Here is a 7786-nt window from a genome sequence, read left to right as displayed (position 1 = left end):
TGCCAATCTGTCCACCAGAGGGAGGTTTGATAAGGTCCACCAGAGGGAGGTTTGGTAAGGTGACTGTCTGTCCACAAGAGAGAGGTCTGGTAATGTCCCTGTCTGTCCACCAGAGGGAGGTTTGATAAGGTGCCTGTCTGTCCACCAGAGGGAGGTCTGGTAAGGTGACTGTCTGTCCACCAGAGGGAGGTTTGATAAGGTGCCAGTCTGTCCACCAGAGGGAGGTTTGGTAAGGTGTCAGTCTGTCCACCAGAGGGAGGTCTGGTAAGGTGCCAATCTGTCCACCAGAGGGAGGTTTGATAAGGTCCACCAGAGGGAGGTCTGGTAAGGTGACGGTCTGTCCACCAGAGGGAGGTCTGGTAAGGTGACTGTCTGTCCTCCAGAGGGAGGTTTGATAAGGTGCCAGTCTGTCCACCAGAGGGAGGTTTGATAAGGTGCCTGTCTGTCCACCAGAGGGAGGTCTGGTAAGGTGCCTGTCTGTCCACCAGAGGGAGGTCTGGTAAGGTGCCAGTCTGTCCACCAGAGGGAGGTCTGGTAAGATGACTGTCTGTCCACCAGATGGAGGTCTGGTAAGGTGCCAATCTGTCCACCAGAGGGAGGTTTGATAAGGTCCACCAGAGGGAGGTTTGGTAAGGTGACTGTCTGTCCACAAGAGAGAGGTCTGGTAATGTCCCTGTCTGTCCACCAGAGGGAGGTTTGATAAGGTGCCTGTCTGTCCACCAGAAGGAGGTCTGGTAAGGTGCCAATCTGTCCACCAGAGGGAGGTCTGGTAAGGTGACTGTCTGTCCACCAGAGGGAGGTTTGGTAAGGTGACTGTCTGTCCACCAGAGGGAGGTCTGGTAAGGTGACTGTCTCTCCACCAGAGGGAGGTCTGGTAAGGTGACTGTCTGTCCACCAGAGGGAGGTTTGATAAGGTGCCAGTCTGTCCACCAGAGGGAGGTTTGATAAGGTGCCTGTCTGTCCACCAGAGGGAGGTCTGGTAAGGTGCCAATCTGTCCACCAGAGGGAGGTCTGGTAAGGTGACTGTCTGTCCACCAGAGGGAGGTCTGGTAAGGTGACTGTCTGTCCACCAGAGGGAGGTCTGGTAAGGTGACTGTCTGTCCACCAGAGGGAGGTTTGATAAGGTGCCAGTCTGTCCACCAGAGGGAGGTCTGGTAAGGTGCCAGTCTGTCCACCAGAGGGAGGTTTGATAAGGTGCCAGTCTGTCCACCAGAGGGAGGTCTGGTAATGTCCCTGTCTGTCCACCAGAGGGAGGTTTGATAAGGTGCCAATCTGTCCACCAGAGGGAGGTCTGGTAAGGTGCCAGTCTGTCCACCAGAGGGAGGTTTGATAAGGTGCCAGTCTGTCTACCAGAGGGAGGTCTGGTAAGGTGCCAGTCTGTCCACCAGAGGGAGGTCTGGTAAGGTGCCAATCTGTCCACCAGAGGGAGGTCTGGTAAGGTGACTGTCTGTCCACCAGAGGGAGGTTTTGGTAAGGTGCCAGTCTGTCCACCAGAGGGAGGTTTGGTAAGGTGCCAGTCTGTAGAGTGAATGCCTTTTGGTGCCCCGTTTCCATTAGACCATTCAGATGCTCATGACTCCTGTAGCGCCCATAAAACTTCAGTGTGGAGAGGGTGTGGCTATAGCTATGCTAGTTATTTGAACTGTAGTCTCTCGTTGGCAGCCTTAACCTTCCTATTGTGTTCGTTTCATGTTAATTAATTCTGTGTTCCCAGTCCAAAATGACCACCCCATTATAGCTGATTATAAATCCACATTAATAGATATATTATCACCTAATGCTGTGTTAGATCTTTTTATCCGCTTAAGTTATTGTGAACATTACAAGTTTTGAACTTCTATTTGCTATTTTAGGCCTGTAGGCCTCATTGACCTGAGCTCATACAACTCGTTTTTGAGTTTAAAAAAAAGCATAATGTATGGATTATTTTGACTATAAAAAATACTCAGATGAAACATATTGTGCTATTTATCACAGACTACTTTGAGTCAAAGTTTAACAAGGACATTTGTTTTGAAACCATTCCAAATGTTTAAATAGTGGCAGGATTTTATGTCATCAACCAGGGATATGGCGTATCTCGTTGGCCATGGGATCATCCTGATAACATTTCCAGCCGACAGCCGACCTCTCCTCTCAGTTGCGGATGAAGACCAGGACAAATTCCCATTCTTTGACCCGGAATGTCACAACGACCTCAGCAGGACCCTCTTCCTCGTCACTGGATTGTTCCACATCGGTTGTCTCTTGGTCTGGATCATATTCTGTGTTGTCTTCAACTTCTGACACTTCCTCCTCTAATGCATCTTCACTGTTAGTTTCCTGGCCTCTCTCCTCCTCACCAGTGTCATGATCAAAGATATGATCAAGAGCCTCACATATGGTATATCGTTTGGTCGTTGTGCCGCCACAGAATGAATTGTAAGCAAAGCCTCAAAGCTTTATATACCAGAGCTGCGAGAAAAGTTCTACATATTATTGAAACAATGTTTTTTATTGTTTGTGAGAATGCCAACAGGTGTGGTTCCCGTGGGGGAAAGATTATATTGGGGAAAGGTTCCCGTGGGGCTTGCCATGGAAGCCAAGAAGAGGAGTGAAATAAAACACCCAAAATGTAACGAAAATCATCAAAATGTATTTTGTGTGTTCAGATGCCCTGTGTGGACAAAGTCTTGGAACCTCTTGACATTCAGATTAAATTAACTTCATTTTTTCAGAGAGAAAACTTGTAAATCAGTCCAATTCGACCGGAACACAGCAGGACGGGTAACAGCTATTTGGGCGGATGCCCTGTAGGGGTGTGGTTTACATTTTAGTATGGTCTGGGTGGCCATCACTTCCTGTTCCAGAGAAAGATAGTGTGCTAGGGCATATGCCCAACCACTGCTATTAGTTCTCAATTGACAAGGATATCTTATTTGATTGAGGACTTTTAAAGGTAAAATATTTCAATGGGATTTAAGTAGGAGATGGAATTTGTTGAGATTTGACACGGGTCTGGATCAGTAACTTTTTGTCTTACTCTCATCATGCCTCTCTCTTTATGTCCATTCTGTAGAATTATGACTCACTGGCAGGGGCTCAGGGGCTCCCATCTCAGGGGCTCCCATCTCAGGGGCTCCCATCTTCAGGGGCTCCCATCTTCAGGGGCTCCCATCTCAGGGGCTCCCATCTTCAGGGGCTCCCATCTTCAGGGGCTCCCATCTTCAGGGGCTCCCATCTCTGAGGTTCCTCTGTGGCCCGTTGGGGTAACAAGACTGTGCCTGTTGGGGTAACAAGACTGTGGCCTGTTGGGGTAACAAGACTGTGGCCTGTTGGGGTAACAAGACTGTGGCCTGTTGGGGTAACAAGACTGTGGCCTGTTGGGGTAACAAGGCTGTGGCCTGTTGGGGTAACAAGACTGTGGCCTGTTGGGGTAACAAGGCTGTGGCCTGTTGGGGTAACAAGGCTGTGGCCTGTTGGGGTAACATTAGTACAGCTAGTTGTGTTCATGGTTAGGTGTTGCTATGGGTTCCCGGTTAGGTGTTGCTATGGGTTTACAGTTAGGTGTGGCTGTGGTGTAGTTGGTTGGTATGGTTGGGCATGTGCCCTTGCACACTGTCTCTCTCTGGAACAGGAAGTGATGGTTTAGGTTGTCATTGTGTCACTCCTACAAACTGGGGAAGGACACACCGGCCTGCTACGCTCTCGAGGTGTACGTCTACAGTTATATTACACTAGTCATATTATGGCCCCTATCAAATGAAGCCTTGCAGTATGTGTATGTGCCATGCTCTGATTGGCTCCCCTCTCCTGGCGCTGACCTGCGATTGGTCTATTCCAGGGGTCGGTGTCCATAGCTGGGGCGGTGGTGCGCTGGCTGGAAGATAACCTGGGAATCATCCAGTCCTCCTCAGAGATAGGTGAGCTCTGCTCTGCAACACACCAGACATCTAGAAGGTGTATAGTATCATGGAAATGTAATCCTTAGAATGGGCCTCCCCATTCAACTCAATGGTATAATGGGTGGACTGGCAGCCATTAGCAGTGTAACATAACTCTATGATGAATATTTACTAAAGACCCTCCTCATACACATCTCTCTCTTTCTCTCCCTCTCTCGCTCTTTTTCTCTCCCTCTCTCTTTTTCTTTCCCTCTCCCTCTCCCTCCTTTTCTCTCCCTCTCTCTTTTTCTTTCCCTCTCCCTCTTTTTTCTTCTCCCCCACTTCTCTCTCTCTCTTCTCCCCCACTTCTCTCTCTCTTCTCCCCCTCTCTCTTTTCCTTTCCCTCTCCCTCTATCTCCCTCTCTTTTTCTCTCCCTCTCTCTTTTTCTTTCCCTCTCCCTCCCTCTCTCTTTTTCTTTCCCTCTCCCTCTTTTTTCTTCTCCCCCACTTCTCTCTCTCTCTTCTCCCCCACTTCTCTCTCTCTTCTCCCCCTCTCTCTTTTCCTTTCCCTCTATCTCCCTCTCTTTTTCTCTCCCTCTCTCTTTTTCTTTCCCTCTCCCTCCCTCTCTCTTTTTCTTTCCCTCTCCCTCCCTCTCTCTTTTTCTTTCCCTCTCCCTCCCCCTCTCTCTCTCTCTCTCTTCTCCCCCCACTTCTCTCTCTCTTCTCCCCTCACTTCACTCTCTGTTCTCCCCCCACTTCTCTCTCTCTCGTCTCCCCCCTTTCCTTCTCTCGTCTCCCCCCGTTTCCCTCTCTCCCTGCCCCCTTCAGGTGATGTGGGCTCGTTCTATGGATGTTACTCGGCCTCCCGAGTGGCTCAGCGGTCCAAGGCACTGCATCTCAGTTTGATTCCAGGCTGTATCACAACCACCGCACAATTGGCCCCATGTCGTCCGGGTTAGGGTTTGGCCAGAGTAGGCTGTCATTGTAAAAAATAATTACTTCTTAACTGACTTGCCTAGTTTAATAAAGGTTAAATTTAAAAATAAAAATAAATACCTTGTTCCTGCCTTCTCTGGGCCGTACGTCCCCTACTGGGAGCCCAGTGTACGAGGGTGAGGTACTTAAACCTATTCACATTGTTGTCATCTATGCACAGTCACTTTAATTAACTCGACCTACATGTACAGTTGAAGTCGGAAGATTACATAGACCTTAGCAAAATACATTTAATCTCAGTTTTTCACAATTCCTGACATTTAATCCGAGTAAAAATTCCCCGTTTTAGGTCAGTTAGGATAACCACTTTATTTTAAGAATGTGAACTGTCAGAATAATAGTAGAGAGGATTTATTTAAGCTTTTATTTCTTTCATCACATTCCCAGTGGGTCAGAAGATTGCATACACTAAATTAGTATTTGGTAGCATTGCCTTTAAATTGTTTAATTTGGGTCAAACGTTTCGGGTGTTAAATTGTAAACAATAAATTGTGTGAATTTTAGCCCATTCCTCCTGACAGAGCTGGCGTAACGGAGTCAGGTTTGTAGGCCTCCTTGCACGCACATGCTTTTTCAGTTCTGCCTACAAATGTTCTATGGGATTGAGGTCAGGGCTTTGTGATGGCCACTCCAATACCTTGACTAGCTGGAAACGGCAGAATTTTTATGGAATATCTACATAGGCGTACAGAGGCCCATTATCAGCAACCATCACTCCTGTGTTCCAGTGGCACGTTGTGTTAGCTAATCCAAGTTTATAATTTTAAAAGGCTATCATTAGAAAACCCTTTTGCAAAAACTGTTGTTCTGATTAAAGAAGCAATAAAACTGGCCTTCTTTAGACTAGTTGAGTATCTGGAGCAACAGCATTTGTGGGTTCGATTACAGGCTCAGAATGGCCAAAAACAGACTTTCTTCTGAAACTCATCAGTCTATTCTTGTTCTGAGAAATGAAGGCTATTCCATGCGAGAAATTGCCAAGAAACTGAAGATTTTGAACAAATCTGTGTTCTACTCCACAGAACAGAGCAAACTGGCTCTACCCAGAATAGAAAGAGCAGTGAGAGAAAGAGTGGGAGGCCCCGGTGCACAACTGGAGGACAAATACATTAGAGTTTCTAGTTTGATAAACAGACACCTCACAAGTCCTCAACTGGCAGCTTCATTAAATAGTACCCGCAAAACACAAGTCTCAACGTCAACAGTGAAGAGGTGACTCCGGGATGCTGGCCTTCTTGGTAGAGGTCCTCTGTCCAGTGTCTGTGTTCTTTTGTCCATCTTCATCTTTTATTGTTATTAGTCAGCCTGAGATATGTTTTTTTCTTTGCATCTCTGCCTAGAAGGCCAGCATCCCGGTTATAAGTATTAAGATAAGGTTCACAAGAAGTCAATCAATACCATTTATTTCATAAAGACCTTTTAGATTAACCTGTTTGGGGTGCAGCCCGACACCGGTACACTTATGACAACATCCAGCTCAAGTGCAGGGCGCGAAATTCAAAAGATATTTTTTTTTAAATATTTAACTTTCACACATTAACAAGTCCAAGACACCAGATGAAAGGTACACATCTTGTGAATCAAGCCAACATGTCCGATTTTTTAAATGTTTTACAGGGAAGACACAATATGTAAATCTATTAGCTAACCACGTTAGCAAAAGACACCACTATTCTTACTCCATCAGTTTTTTACTCCATCAGTAGCTATCACAAATTCGACCAAATAAAGATATAAATAGCCACTAACCAAGAAACAACTTCATCAGATGACAGTCTGATAACATATTTATTGTATAGCATATGTTTTGTTAGAAAAATTTGCATATTTCAGGTATAAATCATAGTTTACATTTCAGCTACAATCAGAAATTGCACCGAAAGCAGCCATAATATTTACAGACACCAACGTCAAATACCTAATTACTCATCATAAAACATTTCTGAAAAATACATAGTGTACAGCAATTGAAAGACAGGCATCTTGTGATTCCAGACAATATTTCCGATTTATTAAATGTTTTACAGCGAAAACAAAATGTATCGTTATATTAGCGTAGCCACAATAGCCAGAAACACTTGGGCGCCCACGACCAGTTCACATGCACGACAGATATTAGAAATAGCATCATAAAATGTTTCTTACTTTTGGTGATCTTCCGTCAGAATGTTGGACAAGGTGTCCTTTGTCCAGAACAGTCGTTGTTTGGATCTGGAACGGCAAATATCCCTCTTCATTTAGCATGGGCACTTGCCAAGTGGCACGGATCACTCCAACGTCAACAAAGTCAGAGAACGGAACACGGCAAAACTCCCGAAAAAATTTCAATAATCTGATTAAACTATATTGAAAAAACATACGTTACGATGATATGGTCACATGTATCAAATAAAATCTAAGACGGAGATGTTAGTCGTCCATAACGAGAGCAAAACAGAAGGCAAATTCATGTCCTCTTTCGCGCGCTCCAGAAACAGGAAATGGACGGTCACGTCAAACAAAGAGCTTTAATTCCACCTCAGACCAAGATAAACACGAAATCTTTTCTCTCACCACCTCTTGACAACCAGGGGAAGGTGTATGAAGTGTATGTAGACTCTTACGTATCACACCCATGTATAGGCATGAAGTTGAACAGAGCATCGATTTCTGACATTCCACTTCCTGGTCAGGAAGTGTGCTGCAGAATGACTTCTGTTTCACTCAGAGAAATAATTCAAACGGTTTTAGAAACTAGAGAGTGTTTTCTATCCAATAGTAATAATAATATGCATATTGTACGAGCAAGAATTGAGTACGAGGCCGTTTGAAATGGGCACGATTTAACTGGCTACTCAATACTGCCCCTTGCAGCCATAACAGGTTTAACAGTTGTCACAAAGTGCTTTACAGATACCCAGTCTAAACCCCCAAAGAGCAAGCAATGC

Source organism: Salvelinus namaycush, chromosome 19 (assembly GCF_016432855.1).
Source record: "Salvelinus namaycush isolate Seneca chromosome 19, SaNama_1.0, whole genome shotgun sequence".
NCBI classification, from domain to species: domain Eukaryota; kingdom Metazoa; phylum Chordata; class Actinopteri; order Salmoniformes; family Salmonidae; genus Salvelinus; species Salvelinus namaycush.
The sequence above is the reverse complement of the archived record's forward strand: the minus strand, read 5'-3'. Positions refer to the sequence as shown.